The sequence below is a fragment of the Anser cygnoides genome, chromosome 1, assembly GCF_040182565.1.
Source record: "Anser cygnoides isolate HZ-2024a breed goose chromosome 1, Taihu_goose_T2T_genome, whole genome shotgun sequence".
NCBI classification, from domain to species: domain Eukaryota; kingdom Metazoa; phylum Chordata; class Aves; order Anseriformes; family Anatidae; genus Anser; species Anser cygnoides.
In genome coordinates this window covers 51,767,773-51,786,861 of record NC_089873.1, presented here as the reverse complement: position 1 = coordinate 51,786,861, position 19,089 = coordinate 51,767,773, and the positions used below count along the sequence as shown (strand labels likewise).

General features: G+C 37.6%; 1 protein-coding gene across 5 annotated transcripts in view; it reads right to left on the bottom strand.

Moving 5' to 3' along the window:
- MGAT4C (MGAT4 family member C) overlaps positions 1 to 19,089 on the bottom strand; it is a 419,195-nt gene that overhangs the window by 218,467 nt on the left and 181,639 nt on the right. For all 5 annotated transcript variants that reach the window (XM_066995539.1, XM_048061021.2, XM_048061022.2 and 2 more), the window contains one exon: positions 10,991 to 11,070. The gene's annotated coding sequence lies outside the window, so the exon portion shown is untranslated. The remainder of the gene's footprint in view (positions 1 to 10,990; positions 11,071 to 19,089) is intronic.

Below are 19,089 nucleotides of genomic sequence, written 5' to 3'. Positions count from 1 at the left end.
TATTACGTGATATCAAACACAAGGATGAAGAGAGAAACTCCAGTTAAGAAGGTACTAAGATGCCAGAAGCTGTGAAGTTATGCTGACAAAGTATTAATTCATTCTTGCATCTGCAATTGGCAACTGTCTAACACAAGATGTTGAACTAGACAAGCCTTTTATCTGGACCATTACTGTTGCATTTATGAACATTTCACAGTCTGATCCTGTCCAAAGAAAGCATTTGACTGCTTAATTTTTGATGTGGACCTGTATATAAATAAAATTAATCAACTGAAAACCATGCAATTGAGATTGCTCCATTTTGCAGGCATGTGCAAAGGACTTTTAACTTGTTACAATTATTGTTAATTGTCTGATGATCCTAAACAGTCATGGTGTTGTAGTCTGTTTTAGGGAATGAAAGACAAAACCCACATAAATGACAAGTAAAACACTTCACTTTGAGCTAAAGTTACAAACTGAGTACAGAAACTAATTTATCTTGTTATCTGCAATTTAAACAGATGTGTACAGTGCCATGGTAAATACTATATTATTGTATGCGTTTTAAGACCATCACTGAACTTCAGACATCACAAAGCTGAGCACAGATGAGTTGAGAGAAATTTAGATTTCTATAACTGGCATATTTTTCTCCCTCAGAGATGCACAAAAATGACAAACTAGAGCTTCACAGTTTTCTGTGATTGCATAGATAGACTAGTATTAACATAGGTCACCTATAGGAAAATAGAGAAGGAGCAAGCAAACCTAAAGAATTGCTATGGTATTTATTCCATCAATGCAGAATTATCCCCCAGTGTTTATTTCAAGCATTGGACTAGTCCATCTTAAAATACTAAGGAACAAATTTATGAACTACTTATTACAGGATACTCTATTTTATGCTTAGCAGGAATTTTTCTTAAAAGCATTACCCTGACGTACAATACTACCTTCTTGATTTAAATCACTCTTCTCTTGGAAATCCCTCCCTGCATGTTCATCAGAAACATGCTAATAACTACTATAGGGAAAACAATATAAATAGTTGAAATTAATATACAATTTTTCCTACATTTTAAAACACACAACTTTCCAGTAGAATCCTTGACACTTGTATTGGGTCTGGCTGGGATGGAGTTAACTTTCCTTGCAGCAGCCCATATAATGCTGTGCTCAGCACCTGTAGCTGGAACAGTACTGGTATCACACCAGTATTGTGTCTGCTGCTGAGCAGTGCTGGCACAGAATCAGGACTCCCTCTAACCAGACAAGCAGGCTATGGGTGGGCAAGAGGTGGGGAAGGAACATCACCAGAGCAGATGATCAAAGGGATATTCCATACCATGTGATGTCACACTCGTTAATAAAAGGTGGAAAAAGGAAGGAGGGGGAAGGAGTGGGCTCTAGTTTTGAAAACGTCTGTCCTCCCAAACAACAGCTACATATGTTGAGGCCCTGCTTCAAGGATGTAAAAAAGCTTTTTTTAAATGTTTAGTGATTTATGAGGGAGTTGATGGTATTTGGTCTCCTGCAGAGAGCACTTTATCAGAAAATGAGAAAAACAAACAAGCAAAAAACACTGTTCCACCACTATTGCTTCTGTTGAGACTTCTAAAAAAATCATGGCAAAGAAACCAAGGTGTGCTATTTATGAACCTGCATTCTGTAATATGAGTTTATAAAGGAACATCTTGCAGATTTTGTTGCAGAAGCACAAAACAATTTTAAATCAGAAATGGCATTACAAAAAAACAGCCTCACAGTGTCATTTTTATTTACAGAAAAGAGGACACATATTATGAAAATGATCACCCCAAAAGAAATATACACTACATAAGATTAACTGTTGTTAATCTTAATAAAATGTCATGTGACTGATATTGCCCAAAACAATTTGGTTATCTGTTTAGCTTACTCTGTCATATTAAATTCACACAAACTGCTGAAACTCTAGGAAAAACAAACAAACAAACAAACAAAAACTAAAATAGATGTTATATCACAGAGTTTTCACAATAGAATGATTCATTTTTTCTGCTCACTAAGAAAAATAAGAATAATAAAAAATAAGAAACACTTTCTAGTGATTGTAAACTAGTAAAAAAAAAAAAGTCATCTTTTAAAACATTTTATGTAGAAATGTAGTAAGCTTAAAGATTGCATACTAGAACCAGACTTTTCAAATATTTATGATTTTGTCCCATTTCCAGTCCTAAGACATGGAGAGTGGGGGTTAAAACAGAAGACCAACAAATTCACATATATTCTCTCCAAACATCATAATATTTTAGTTTCTTTGATGAGAAATTAACTTGCACACTCTCAGCTGTAGATGGACTTTTTAAGTAATTCTGGTATTAATAAACAGCCCTACTGTTTCAAACTATTTTTGTGTGACTTCTGGAGCCAGCATCAGGTCTGTAAAGATTAATTTTATCAAAGGATACGGTTTAACAAATCATGTGCACATTCAAAATATCTTTTTTTTTTCCATCTTATTTTCTAAAAAGAATACGAAAATTTCCTTCAATAGTAATATCTGACAGTAGAAAATCTCTGTTCCTATTTAACATTGATCTCCTTCAGAGACTTCAAACTTCAGTTTTGTTTAAAACACTGTACTGCAGCTTTAATTCACTTTATCTGGACTCTAAGTATGTGACTGTTACCTTAAACAAGAGATGGATTAAAAAAAATAAAAAATTACTAATAACAGCTTTCTAAAGGAAGCTTTCTGTGCTGAGGTTCATTCTTCATTCAGAAGCAATAGAATACAGTTATTGTTGGCATCATATAATTAAAGATCAATTACTTGATACGGTGATTTATCAACATGTTATAGAATAGCTATATGTACAACAATTCAGAATAATTTTACAATGTAAACTTCAAATTAATTGGAAGAAATGTTAACAGTTAACAATATTGCAGTCACAAAATCATATATTTTGAAGACAACTTCACAGACATAATCACGCAAAAATAGTAATGAATTAAGATATACATAAAATATTTAATATAATACTGGTATTCACAGTAGCCTATTAGGCTTGTATATTTTTTTCTATATGTATGCTTCCTGTTAAGAGTCAGAAAGTCTAACTTTTGTGCCTCATTTTTATTATCGGTCTCCAACATATCAATAGGCTGCATTGCACTGAGTTGTTTGCTTTAAGAGTATTTACAGTAGTTAATAAATTCAGGCACAGGCATTTTCTGCAGTTTTCACCTTAGGCCCAAACTCTCAGATTTTCTGCCAAGTTTCAGGAAGATCATGACAAAAAAAAAAAAAAAAAAAAGATCAATATGTTCTTAGATGCTGAATATAGTAATCCTTAATCAGGCAGATATAGAGAATAAAGTGTTCAACAGTGGCCTGCAAAATCCAGCTTTTACCTACTGAAGTCATGATTTATGCACACCTGACAAGACAATACACAAATACTGGGCACAAGCAGAATTCTTCAGAGAATTCTTAAACTGACATATAGTTTGCACAAAATAATATGCTTGCCTTTTTCTTTTTCTTTTTCTTTTTCTTTTTCTTTTTTCTATACAAATCCTGATTTTCAGATCAAAGGGAAGAGAGAAAATTATTTTAAGCTGCCATGCCAAAAACCTGGTCTCCAAAGCCTTGTATAAATTCAAGCTAGTCAATTTGTAATTAAATCTTACAGAATAGAACAGTTACACTCATCAAGGAAAAAAAAAAAAAAAAAGCATTTTATGGTCAGCACCCTTATTTGCAACAAATGGGACAATACACAAGTCACAGTTCACAGAAGCTTTATGTCTATTACTTTATGCTGGAATAATCTTGCACAAACCAATTAGCCATTATAATAGTATCACTGTGCATTTAAATGAAAAACTGAGACTCATAAAATGTCTCTGCCTTTCTCATATTTATGATGTCCTGTGTATTACAGGAACAGTAGTTTTGTATGTGAAGGGCTCAGTCTTGTGAGGTGCAGAGCAATAAATCTCATAAAGCACCTAGCCTATATATAATTAATTTAGGGTGGTGTAACTCCTGTTCCATAAATAAGATTTTTCTTACAGTTGCAAACAACAACCACAGTTCCAGAAAAGACAAAAAATAATATAACCTATTGAAATTAAAGAAACTGAATAAATATTGCCACTGCAGTGTACCAGCTTCAGTTAATGCATCCATTAAGATGAATGGGTTGAGGGACTGTTACATTTCTGACAGACTGCTGAATTAAGTAAGCAAGTCACAGATTGTGGCATGACGGGTTTTCACAGCTGTACCTGTTGGTAGGTGTGGTATTTTTCTTTTTCTTTTGTCTATTTCTTTGAAAGAAAACCAATTCAGAATTTAAAAAAAAAAAAAAAAAAAAAAGAGAGAGAGAAGAAATGAGAGGAAAAAGACTGAAGGACTAATGAAAGGTTTGAAGGAGGATTAATTTAGTATCATTAATTTAGTATCTTTGATAAGCACAAAGTTCTCATTTCCAGAAAACTTCTTACATCAGATTCTTGTTGGTTTCCAAGTAACTGAAATCTATATGATGTCAGAGAATAGTGAGTAGTTATATAATGTTGATAAAATTTGTAAATTTTTAAAGATGTGTGAAAAATGTGTGTAAAGCAGTCCTAGTGCTTTAATCAGTGAGTAAGCATTCACTAGATTCTCAGAACACTACAAATTCTTGCAAGTCCTACTAAAATAAAATTAAAATATTCAGTTGTATCTTTACAATGAAAAGTTGATTTCACAAGTTCATAAGACTAAAAAAAAAAAATAAAATAAAAAAAAAACTTGTAGGAAATGTTTGCATTTGTCCTAGTGTGTCAGGAACATGACTTTTCCAGGAAGACACAAAGATCTTAATATTGTTGCATCCCAGTAAGTAACCTCAGTGTACATAAGTGTGAATGGAAGACAATGTTTCATCACAGCTACAGCTTCTGACTACTAGTTGCCTCTCCTTCTAATCAGTGGAGAGGACAAATTCATTTTGAATCTGTAAATAATGTTCATTTTGATATTCAAGTTGCCTCTCATTTATCTTTATTATGACAATGGACTCAGTGTATCTCACACATTTACTTAAGGTTTTTATCATAGTATCAAAATATTTATATAACAATTTAAAATTATATTTTGCCAAACTTTTTCACGTTTAAATATTGAATACTGTTGTAGTTGGTTGACCATTTCAGTTTCACATTTAAGCAAAGAAAGTCATTTTATGTGTTTACAAATGATAGCCAGTTGTATTAGAGAATAATAAAGCTTTACAGAGAGATATTTATGTTTTGTCACCAGAGATCAGCAAGCCAAGAGCTCTTCATAAATGAAAAGAAATGAAAGTGTTTTTTTGGAATTATGGAGGAACAATTCTCCTTCATTCAGCACGAGGCTTATACCTTCATTTCTTTCTTTTCTTCACAGATGATCGTACCGGGCTTGGAAATATTGGTGTGGAATTACTGGACAGTTCATCTTCTTTGTGATAGGTTATCTATCATACAGGCCACCAGAAGATGGAACTTAATCAGTGAAGCTTGAATTTCTAGAACTAGGCCTCACTGTAATTCCCTAGGATTCTACTGATATTCTCATGCCAATTTTTGTTTAACTAGTAATTAGTTATAATGGATTTACTTTCTTTGTCTTGTGGTTAGTTATCTTTTGCTTTCCATGCAAAAAAAAAATGCTTTCCTAAAAACAAGCACAGACGCAGTTTAAATTATGACTATAAATAAAACAACGATGAATATAAAAATCTGTTGAGTGAGTGACACAAGCACTGGAAGAACATTTGTGATATTCAGAACGCATTTCCCACACATTAAAAATGTATATAAAAATGTCAGCAAAAGGTATTTTCATCTAAAAGGGAAAAATATTGTATGAGGTAATATAAGTACTGTGTACAGATTTTTACTATGCAGTAAGCTTAACATCTGTAGCATCACATGCACAAACTTCAACTCAAACAATATTTTACAAAGGAGGAAAAATACTTGACTTTCATGTGATGCCATTTCCTGTTCAGAATTTGAAACTCAAGGTTGACCTGCAATATTGTTTAACTAAACATAGTTTTGGTTTTGTGCTCCTGAAAAACTTAAGTTTAATAAGAGTTAGATGTCTATGAATGCATCGAAATATATGTACTGTATTTGTCAGTGTATAAACCATGAGGCTTATCAATATATATATATAAGGTTGAAGTTCATTGTCTAATTTACAGATTATAAGTGTGAAGGATTTTTCAGTTTAATACTGTGAATTCTACATGATTGATCTAATAAGGTATGTTTCATAAAGCCTTCATAAGTATTAATATAAAATATAAAAAATAAAATATCAATAATCCAAGCAACAGCCCTGCCTTAAGTCCAGGCAAGGGGTAGGGAAACAAGCTTGCAGCCCAAAAGAGGAACATTTGAAAGACTTGACTCACAGGACAAGGGAGAGTGGACCCTTGTCTCTGATTGGAGCCAGAGGCGGAGTCTCCCTCCTGCCCCTGAAATGAGCCTGCACAATAGATATGAGGTTCTAAGACAGGAGAGAGGAGGCTCTGGGAGAACTAGTAAAGACCTCAGAAAGACCAACCACAGAGAACTCAGAAAGGCCAACCACACAAAGTTGGCTCAGTCTCCCAACTTCATTAAAACCAGTGCCACAAAGAAGGCACAAAGGATGTTAGTCGTTGAAGACTCCTCTCTGAGAGGCACCAAGGCTCCCATTTGCCATCCGGACAACCTCTCCAGAGAGGTTTGTTGCCTGTCTGGGGCCTGTATTTGTGATATAACAAAGAGGCTACCAAAGATGGTGGGTCCCAAAGACTACCACTCCTTCCTATGTTTTCAAGTAGGATCAAACGAAGCTGTAATAAATATCAAAAAGGTGTTTATGTCCCTTGGAAAGATGTTGAAGGGATCGGGAGCACAAGTAGTGTTCTCCTCTGTCTTCCCAGTTGGTGACCGGGACCCAGGAAGAAAGACAAATGGGATGAGTGAATGATTGGCTTTGAGGCTAGTGCAGTGCCCAAGGTTTTGGGTTCTACGACTTTGGATGTGTTTTTGAGGGACAAGGCATGCTGGCACCGGATGGGGCACAGCTGACCAGGTGGGGCAAGAGTGGGGCTGGACTCATCAGGAGGGATTTAAACTATATGCAGTGCGGGAAGGGGATGCACCTCTGAGTGAAGAAAGCATATCTGAGAATGCTATCACTCTAAGTAACAATAGGGAAATATTTGTGAACTGTCCCAATACAATAAGAAAGGGTTCTGGAAATGGGATATGACCAACTGTCCAGCTGAAGTGCCTCTACACCAATACATGCAGCATGGGAAACAAGCAAGAGAAATTGGAAACCATGGCACAATTAGACAAATATGACCTGATTGCTGTCATGGACATGTGGTGGGATGGATCACATAACTGGAATATTGCAATAGAGGGCTACAAACTCTTCAGAAGGGATACACAGGAAAGTAAGGGAGGGGGTAATGCCCTCTATATTAGGGAAGGGATTGATTGTGAAGAGATGCCTCTGAGAAACAGCCACGGACAGGTTGACAGCTTGTGAGTGAGAGTTAAAGACTGCACCAGTAAAGGACACCTTGTGGTTACGGTCTACTACAGCCCACCCTATCAAGGGGAGCCTGTGGATGAGGCATTCTTGCTTCAACTGCAAGTGTCACGCTTGCACACTCTCATCCTGATAGGGGACTTTAACCACCCGGATATCTGCTGGGAAAACTACACAGCAGGCTGTAAGCAATCCAGAACATTCCTAGAGTGCACTGTGGATAACTTCCTGTTCCAGGTATTAGACAAACTAACCAGAGAAGTGTTACTTGACCTAGTGCTCACCAACATGGAAGAGCTCATTAAAAAGGTTAAGACTGGAGGCAGTCTGGGCTGCAGTGACCACACCCTGGATGATTTTGTGATCTCAAGGAATATGGGCCTGGCAAAGAGCAAAGTCAAGACCCTGAACTTCCAAAGAGTAAACTTCAAGCTGTTTAAAGACCTAATAGATGAAATCCCCTTGAACACCGTCCTTAGGGACAAAGGAGCTGAGCAGAGCTGGAGACTCTTTAAGGATGTTTTCCTTTCCATTTTAAGGATGTTTTCCTTTGAGTGCAAGAAATCTCTCCCTAAGTAAAAAATTGGGCAGGGAGTGCAGAGAACTGGGATGGCTGAGCAAAGAGCTGCTGGTCAAACTGAGGCGCAAGAAAGAAATGAACAGGCAGCTGAAGCAGGGTCCCATGGCCTGTGAAGAGTAAAGGGATGCTGTCTGGATGTGCAGGGATGGGATAAGGAAAGCCAAGGCACAGATGGAACTGGGCTTGGCAAGGAACGCAAAGAATAACAGGAAGGGATTCTATAGATACATTGTTCAGAAAAGAAAGGACAAGGAGAGTGTACCCCCTCTGATGGATGAGAAGGGAGATCTGTTAACGACAGACATGGAGAAGGCTGAGGTACTCAACAGCTTCTTTGCCTCAGTCTTCACTGACAGTCAGGCATCCTTGAACCCATAGATGGAGGCTGCAAGAGCAAAGTCCCTCCAACTGTAAGTGAAGAGCAGGTTCAAGACCACCTGATGAAACTTAACAGGAACAGATCTATGGGGCCTGATGACATGCATCCCAGGGTCCTGAGGGTACTGGCTGATGTAGTTGCCGAGCCTGTCTCCATTATACTTGAAAAGTCCTGGCAGTCAGGTGAAGTCCCTGGTAACTGGAAGAAGGGAAGCCACTCCATTTTTAAAAAGGGTAGAAAAGAGAACCCAGGGAACTACAGACCAGTGAGCCTCACCTCTGTGCCTGGCAAGATCATGGAGAAGATCCTCCTGGAAGCAATGTCTAAGCACATGCAAGACAAAGAGGTGATTCAAAACAGGCAGCACAGCTTCACCAAGAGTAAATTGTGCCTGACCAATCTGGTGGCCTTCTATGATGGAGTGACTGCATCAGTTGACAAAGGAAGACCGACCAATGTCATCTACCTGGATTTCTGTAAGGCCTTTGACATGATCCCACATGACATCCTGGTTTTCAAATTGGAGAGATATGGATTTGATGGGTGGACCATTCAGTGGATAAGGAGTTGTACCTGTATATATACCTGTACCTGTATGCTAGTACAGAATATTCAATTCTAAATTAAAAACCATGAATTGATGTAAAAACATATTTTGCAGGTATAAAGTCTGTGAGTAAAAATTTCTACAATATCGTAAATATAGTTTTTATATCATAGTTTACATGTCCTTTTCTTTGGACTTATTTTCATATCACAATTTGTGAAATGACAGAAAAAAAAAAAACTTTTAAATACCCACAACTATGGAAGAAATTATGTTGCAATAAAAATATAAATAGCTTGAGTTCACATGTCATTTACTGCAATCATGCTAGTAAACATTTAGAAAAATACATTGTTTTAAAATTGCAAGATAATTTGCTTTCAGGATCAGGAATTCAGGATTTTTGGACAATCAGGCTTCAGCAAACCTCATGAAAAATAAGCCTGAGATTTATTTCTGTTGCCCAACAGCCCCCTCCTCTGACCCTCACAAAGGTCACTAGTGCTCACTAATGCTAGAACAAGAAATTTAGTAACAAAAAATTGATATATATTAAAATATCAATATATATTTAATTTATAGTAACAGCAACAAAAAGTTTAACTAACAGAAATTGAAAGACTTTATGAATCTTGACTTGGCAGTCAGCAGCCATTCAATTGGTTTTATAGAAGCTACACAAAAACATAATGATTGTTATCTACATTGTATTAAACAATTATCAGCTTTTATCATTTAAAAAAAAAATCTACTGTGAAATCTCTGACTAGATGGAGAATTCAGCTGCCAAGATCTTGATAGAAACAGTCTATATGAATCAAGTAGCATGGTTCTGATTACCCCAGAATATGACCTACTCCCAGCAGAAAGCAATTTGATGCTCTATTGCACATAGAGCAGTATATGTGAGCACTAAATAAATAAATAAATAAATAAAAAGATAAATTAGTGACAGGTACGTCTGAATAGGACTGCTTCTTTGACACTTATCTGTAACCAGACAAGCTTGTTTCACCTCAGTGTAAAAGATAAAGACACATGGCAGGTTGCCTCTGCAAGTTCTCATCAGCCAAACAACCTCCACTGTCCATTAGTGAAAAGTCTCTCTGCTATTTAAGGAAATGTGACAGCAATGGAGGTGAAGTGAAAACTATCTGATAGCAAGAAATTCATCAGCACTTTACTAAGCTTTTTGCCTTCTGTAACTTTCATCATCCTTTTTCTCTTTTCGCTACTTTTTTTTTATTTTATTCTTTATTTTTTATTTTCTGACAGCCCAAATGCCCTAGGGTTGTAGCCATGGCAAAGGTCAAGAACATAACATCAGGTCTATAAAATGAGGTTTTTACAGAGGGAGAAGCTGCTAAACACAAAGTTTATTCAGCATTAGACAATGAGACGAGAGCCTGTATCTCAGCAAATTTATCTTAATAGATGCCACTGTTTTTGAAAGCATATTCATAATATTAAAATTATTAAGAAGTCTTACAGACAACCCAAAACCCAATAAAACTGAGAAATAGTCAAATATCTAATGTAAGTATTAGAAAGTTTCATTTCTTTTGGGAAACATTGCAAATACACCTAACTAATAGGTAGCATGTCTTTTAAAACATCCATGTATTTCACAAACTATTAATTTAAATTATTCATAAACTAATATATGTCCTTATATATCAGGCAGGCTCACTGCTGATACAAATGTGTGCTTTCCTAAAGGCTCAATCGCTTTACTATGATGGACAATAAAAAATAAACAGAAAATGCACCATCTTCTTGCTTCTTTAAATAAGTCAGGGATTTCAGTGCTACAAATGTCAACTTGAAAGACCAGACTTTTGCTTACATTCAGTCAACATTGAAAATTTATGGCTTTAATTCTTCACAATCACTGATAGAAATAAAGTAAAGCTGAATTACCTTTCACAATGTCCAGTAGCACTCTTATCAAGTCATAGCACAGGTTTAGTGTTTGATTAGAAAATTCACCATGTAAATCCCTATTAAAACAAAGCAGACAAAGACAGAACCTCAGCTTCCTAGTCTGAGAAAATGTTAATCTTCATGCACATGCATTTTCAATGTGAGCAAAATATAAAATATTTTAAAAGTATGCATTAGCTTCTGTATACACATCCACTCACATCTGATTTGGTCTATCTATTGTCAGCATCTCTCTACGGTGATGTGTGCATCATATAAAAAGATCCTCTAAAGCAAGTCACCCATTAAACATTATTAGGCTCAAACATTAATGGTTTTATGTATATTTTGTGTTATCCGGATTCTATATTAACATACATGATTCAGGTGATGCAGTCCATGCTAAATATTCTGTACTTTGAAACCACTTGTACACACCTGATTTTTCAATCTAGTCCTCACTTTTATGAATATAATATTTTGTTTTTTTTTTTTCCAATATATTGCTTGATGAGGAAATAACATCTTGCTTAGAGAGAGACGTGACTATTTTTTTCTGGTTTTCATTTTTAGATTTTACACATGTATTCAAGACAGAACTGTATGTTTAAAGTGGTCTACTTGAATAAAATATCACACAATCATAGAATCATTAGTGTTGGAAAAGACCTTCAAGATCATCTGGTCCATCCATCCCCACTACCACTGATATCACCCACTATTCCATGTCCCTGGGCACCTCCCTGGGTACCCCATTCCAATGCCTAACCACTATTTCTGAGAAGTTTATCCTAATTTACAACCTAAACCTCCCCGGTGAAACTTGAGGCCATTCCCTCTTGTCCTATCACTAGTTTTCTGTGAGACAAGGCTCCAGCTCTGCACAACTTCCTTTCAGGCAGTTGTAGAAAGCAATAAGGTATCCCCTGAGCCTCCTCTTCTCCAGACTCAACAACCCCAGTTCCCTCAGCTGCTCCTCATAGTACTTGTGCTCCAGACCCTTCACCAGCTTTGTATCCCTTCTCTGGACACACTCCAGGGCCTCAATGTCTATCTTATAGTGAGGGACCCAAAACTGAACACAGTACTCAAGGTGTGGCCTCACCAGAGCAAAGTACAGGGGGACGATCACCTCCCTGGTCCTTCTGGCTACACTATTCCTGACACAAGCCAGGATGCCGTTGGCCTTCTTGGCCACCTGGGCACACTGCCGGCTCATGTTCAGGAGAGCGTCGACCAACACCCCCTGATCCTTTTCCTCTGCACAGCTTTCCAGCCACTTTGCCCCAAACCTGTAGTGTTGCATAGGGTTGTTGTGACCAAAGTGCAGGATCTGGCACTTGATTTTATTGAACTTCATCCCACTGGCCTCAACCCATTGATCCAATCTGTCCAGGTCCCTCTGCAGGGTCTTCCTACCCTCCGGCAGATCTGTTCTGTCACTGTTAGGACTGGTAGTTAAGGAAAGTGTCAAGGAAGTTTGCCACCATTCCTTCTATCTTTACAGTGTTATTATATTCTACATTAAGAAGATAATTATGATAATAGTAGAAAATGATGCATAAACATTTCTTTAAATTTGAAATATTATCTTAAACCGTTTTAGACAAAATAATTTTGCAGAGAGAAATTGAATTAATTTATCTCAGAATTAATTTACATGCATTGACTTGACATTTCAGCTCTGCAGAGAGGAACCTGGGGGTCGTGGTGGACAAGTTAACCATGAGCCAGCATTGTGCCCATGTGGCCAAGAAAGCCAATGGGATCCTAGCCTGCATCAGGAGGAGTGTGGACAGCAGATCGAGAGAAGTGATACCTCCCTCTCTACTCAGTTTAGGCCACACCTGGAATATTGTGTGCAGTTCTGGGCTCCCCAGTACAAGAGGGATGTAGAACTTCTAGAGAGGGTCCAGTGTAAAGCCACGAAGATGATTAAGGGATTGAAGCATTTGTCTTATGAGGAAAGACTAAGTGATCTGGGCCTGTTTAGCTTAGAGAAGAGGAGATTGAGAGGGGATGTTATCAACTTCTATAAATACTTAAGGGGCCAATGTAAAGAGGATGGGGCCAAACTCTTCTCAGTGGTGGCCAGTGATAGGAAAACGGTTAATGGTTATTAAATGAACCACAAGAGGTTTCATCGCCATATGAGGAAGAACTTCTTTACAGTACAGGTGACAGAGCACTGGAACAGGCTTCCCAGAGAGGTTGTAGAATCTCCTTCTTTGGAGATATTCAAAACCCACCTGGATGCGATCCTGTGTAACATGCTCTAGGTGACCCTGCCTAGGTGACCCTAGGGGGGTTGGACTAGATAATCTCTGAAGGTCTCTTCCAACCTCAACCATTTTGTGATTCTGTGATTTTGACTGGATTATTTGCCAAATCATTTTAAATTAATTACCTTAATTATATATATATATATATACACACTACAAATTTTATACAATCTAAATGGAACTTTTGGAAAATCAAAGGGAGATAGGAAATAATTTAACCAGACCAACAATCACTGTTAACAATTGCTGAAATATTGCGTATCAACAAATCAAGGGCATGAGACTCTACAATCACCGTGTGAATTGATTAGGCCTATCTGTTTGTAAAAGTCCTTTTTCTTCACATGAAACTGAGCCTACTTAAGAAAGCTATAATTGAATAAAATACTTTTTGAATGTATAGTTCGAAGTTTTAGAAATGTGCTTCAGACATTTCAATATTCTAAATCTAAAACATTCATCTGGAGAAGAATAGGCTCAGGGGAGACCTTATTGCTCTCTACAACTACCTGAAAGGAAGGTGTGGGGAGCTGGGGGTCATCCTCTTTTCACAAGTAATTAGAAACAGAACTAGAGGGAATGGCCTAAAGTTGTGCCAGGGGAGGTTTAGGTTAGAAATTTGGAGACATTTCTTCTCAGAAAGAGTAGTCAGGCTTTGGAATGGGTTGCCCAGGGAAGTGGTTGTGTCCCTGGGGGTGTTCAAGGAAAGGTTAGACCTGGTGCTTAGGGACATGGTTTAGTGGGTGACATTGGTAGTAGGGTGATGGTTGGACCAGATGATCTTGGAGGTCTTTTCCAACCTTAAAGATTCTATGAAAACTTACCTACTCTTAAGCTTCACAAATGTATTATGACAGTGCACATTTTTTGTTGAGAGTAATTTGTAATTTGAGTAATTTTGTTGAGACTAAAATATGTTTAAAGAAAAGTAGATTATGAATTTATACACTTGTGTTTGGGTATATGTGTTCACATACAGACATACACATATACGTTAAAAAGAATATACTTCTCCAAATTTGTCAAATAACACCTTTTCCTATTATGTAGACAAGATCCATTGTACTATGCTAAGACATATTTTGGGAGTATTTGACACTAACAAAAGTAGGAATTTTTCCTTCAAAAGTTAATTATTATATATTTATCTGTATCTATGCCAAGCTTTAGGTCTATTTAGCTTTCTACATGTATGTTAATATACATAAATGGAAAGGTACATACATAATTAGTATCAACAAGAGATGCAGTGCTATCCCTGTAAATGAACCATTAGTATGGCTCAGTTTTGCACACAGCTTCCTCGTCTGTACTACGCACACAGTTATCCCAGCAAGTAGGTGTTTTGCTCATAGGAAGAAGCATAAAAACAGGAACATACTGGAAGTATTCTATTTACCTTGTAAGTATGTACAAATTTCTCATGTTAAAGAAGTAAACACTGCTTAAATTTATTAAGTTTTAATTTGGCATTCTTGGGTGCCATCACACACACACACACACACACACACACACACAAAAAAAAAAAGTGTTTCAAACTCCATGAGTAGTCAAACTTCTGAGCATTTAATTTTACATGCTTTGGAGATGTCAAATGTTAATCTCATCAAGCCCCACTACTTGCTAACATAGACCGATCTAATATTTTAAATGACCAATAGGGAATAAACAGCATGCAATAACACTGCCAGAAATCTTTACTTACAAGGATTTGAATATTTTAATTTAAATCTTGGGTCAACAGAAGATAAGAAAACAGTGGTTGATGGTTGCATAACCAAGACACTTTTTTGAAAATTACTCAGTAAAATGGGAACAATAACAAGCAAAGAGCTGAGAAGCAAATAAAGTTTGCACTTAGAAAAAGAATGTGATGGAAAAGAACAGGAATAAGTGAGGGCAGCAGCCAAAGGACCTGGTCCCACCATTGTGCTCAATGAAGGTTTGGAGGAAAAATAAATTATGTATTTAAAGAAAGCAGTGAGACTGATCCACTGATGAGTCTTCAGAAGAAAAAAAGTAAGTACAGTAAATAGTAGTAGCAGAACAAGATATTTATAGGAATGAGAGCAGTTTTAAAGAAAGTACATCCTGATAAATGATATCTAAGTAGTACAGAGCAAAGAAACAAGTGTTGTATAATTATTTAAGGTTTCTATAAGAATTACATATAGAGTAACCAGATTTAATCAGAGATAAATATAATGCATAACATATTAAATAGAAGTTACTCATGTCACTAGAATAATTAGAAAATAATTAGAAAATAATTAGAAAAAAAAATCATATTAATCAAAAGGAAGAAGTTCCATTTTGTTGCAAAGATGATTTCATACAAAGAATTAAATAAATCACTTAACTGGCAAGTTGATAAACTGCAAAAATACTTAAAAAACAGAATATAATCTACTGTTATTGGCCAAATGCACTCAGATATTAAAAAATAGCTATAGCATTTTACATGTAAGTATTTTATTTTTTTCATTTGTAGATAATTTGACACTTTTCAGTTTTAGTCCTACGACTTAGCTTATTTATATCTCAAAGTAGACCAATGAAAGTCTTTGAACAGGTGATGCACAGCTTTAGCTAATACTTCGCGACAAATATTTTCCTAGTTTGCAGCTCATCAAAAAGAGATATGCAGCTGTGGTCATTGGCTGAAAAATCAACTTCTCAGTTAACTGGCTCAAGACTGAATGTGCAATTGATTTATAGCAACAAGACTCTCTGTTTCACTTTAGACCTTCATAGGAAAAGACGAATGCTGAGAAACATGAACTGGAACTTTTCCAATTAAATTCAATGTGCTTATAGCACACACACAGTTTCGAGTGATGAAAACCCATATTAGAATAAATTCTCAGAAGCCATGTCATTGCTGAATGGCTCTTGCAGCAAATTGGGTTCCCTCCATTCAAGTGTGTATGAAATGAGGGCTCTCAGCACCTCTCATTCTCAAATTTAACCTGATATAAAGGTAAAAATTCCAGGTACCAGAAAATTTCATAATAAAAGTTAACACACTCTGCTAGCCTTTTAAAAACTAATTACATTTTCATAATAGGAGCACAAGCTGCCATTAGCACTGTCTACTGTGAGACAATTTTTCTGACAAGACAACAAGAACCCACACCTATGTTGTCAGCCCAGGACAAAAAGTTAAAGGGAAACAATGCAAGGACAAGTAATGTCTAACTACAAGTACATGATAATGTCAGCACAAAAGGAATAAGCAAGGATGTTCTAGAGTAACCTATGCTTAATTAGCATGATAAAATACACACCCCTGGGTGGAGATCTAACACAATAATCAGCAACCACCTTAGGTTAATAAGCTAGCACCTAGCTTGCACTTGCATGTTACTAACTTATATAGCCAAAAATAAGCAATGAGTACTTCTATGATAGCTTCTTAAAATGTATAAAATGCCTGGCACCCAATGCTGGGTGGGCTTGCTTTGTGAATTATTGCCTGGCACCCAGTTCTGCACAGACTTTAAAAAAGGTTATTCAGTGGACCTTGACTCAGGGTGCTTATTGGCTCTAGAGCACAAGGCATGAACCCAACCTTTGTTAAGCAGAAACACCTATACCTGGCTCCTCCAGCTTCTGCTACTCAGTTGTACAGGTTGCTTTAGCACATTACTATAGCCTAACATTGAACAATGAGCCATAGTTCTTCAAAAACATGTCTATAACACTGGATATGCAAAATGTAAGCACATGAGACTCCCATGTATATCAACATTTCAGTAAAAACAAACATAACGTGCATGTAGGCATTCAGAGAACCATGTAACATTTTTTTATCTAAACTATATCCAATACAGTCTTCTTCTCCAATACTTATGTGGTGGGTTGACCTTGTCTGGCTGCCAGATGCCCACCCAGCCATTCTCTCCCTTCCCGTCTTCAACGGGACAGGGAATGGAAGGAAAATAAAATGGAAAAACTCCTGAAGCGGATGTAAAGACAGGGAGATCACTTAGCAATCTTTCTCATTGTCTATTGAATAAATTTGAGGAAAATTAATTAGTTTTATTGCTCATTACAAATAGAATAGGGTGTTGAGAAACAAAGACAAAATCTGAAAAACCTTCCTCCCACAGCCTCCTTTTTCCAAAGCTGAGTCTCACTCCTTCATTCACTACTCTACTTCCCCATGACAAGTGGCGCACAGGGAAAGGGAACAGGGATTATGGTCACTCAGCAACAGTTCCCTCTGCCATTCCTTCCTCTTTTCCCTGCTCTGGTATGGGATCATCCATGGGCTGCAGTGTTATCTGTGGCCCAATATCACTTGCTCCATTGTGGTCCTCTCCAACGGGCTGCAGGGGAATCTGCTCCAGTACCAGTAACATCTCTTTCCCAGCCTTCTTTTCCTACCTTGGTGTCCACAGGGCTATTTTCCACACAATTTTTCCTCACTGCTGCCTTGTATTTTTCCCTTCCCTAAATCCACTTTCCCTGAAGTACCACCACCTAGGCTGCTGGGCCCATCCGTGCCCTGCAGTGGGGCTGTCGGAGCCGGCTGGAACCAGCAGTGTCCAGCATGGGGGAGCCCTGCAGCCTCCTGACATCACAGGGGCACCTGCACCCAATGCAAAGGCTTCTACAATCATGTAGACCTGACATAAAATACTGTCCTTTTTCATACTCGTATCACCACATACAGTTCACGGAGGAAAAATGTATTTATTCAAGTGGAAATCAAATTCAGATTTAAGAAATTTGCATTATTTTCCCAGATAAGCTAAATGTAATTAGTCGAGGTCAGCCGCCTCAGAGCCGCTGCAGCCGCAGCGCCTGATCACACGTTACAAGGGGATCTTGGGCCCTTGCTTCGCCAAGAGAGGCCCGGGACAGCAGTGCGACGAGGCTGCACCTGCCAGCTGTCGCGAGAGAGGCTGACAGGGAGTGGGAGATGTCAGGGCAGTGGCGACTGCGCCCACTCCCTCCGCAACCAGGGAGGGGTGCCGTGAGAACCACCCTCAGCGTGCTGCAGTGGTGGGTGTGGGAGCCCATGCGGCGGGGCACAGGGATTCTGTCCCTCCTCCCTTTCGAGTCCATCCTATCTACTGACAGTCTCTGTGACTGCAGTTTTTACCATGATCTCCACCAGGCAGAGAGCTTGCCCCAGAAAGGCTGTGGCGACCCAAACGGAGGGCCTATCCAGAACCGTGGCTATACAGGTCTCTGGCTGCAGGGAGTGCCTGAGCCTGCTACTGCCAAAGGAGAGCGGCAAGTATTCAAACAAACAAACAACAACAACAAAGCTGAAGTCACTGTAAACAAAATTCTGTTTTCAAAATAATCTCTTCCAATTTAAAATCAAAATTTTACTGGATGTGATTGAAATTCTCCCTTCATATTACCCTAACTCCATATTCGCCCCTCATCTCCCTTCATATTACCAATCTAATTTCTATCAGCTTCAGTTAAATTGTTATGGTTACCACCAGTATGAATGCAAGGAGAAATAGACTCTTCACAGCCTAAGAACAAACCTTTCACATATCTCACATTAGTGCCACAATTAATTATTCTTCAGTATATTTCCCCCCACCCTCACCGCCCCCCCCCCCAAAAAAAAAAAAAAGTCGAAAGAAAGAAAAAAAGGCACAACAAAATTCCTGCATACTTCATTGTCAGTTCAGTGGAGGGAAAATATGTAAAACTGAGAAGTTACATCTTAATTTCCTGCTCAATAACTTTGCAGCAGAAAAGCATTCTCCAATTTGTGTAGCAGTGTCATTACAAGTAAGAAAGGCGGTTTTTGTAAAGAAAAAGCATAATCAGTAATATTTAAAT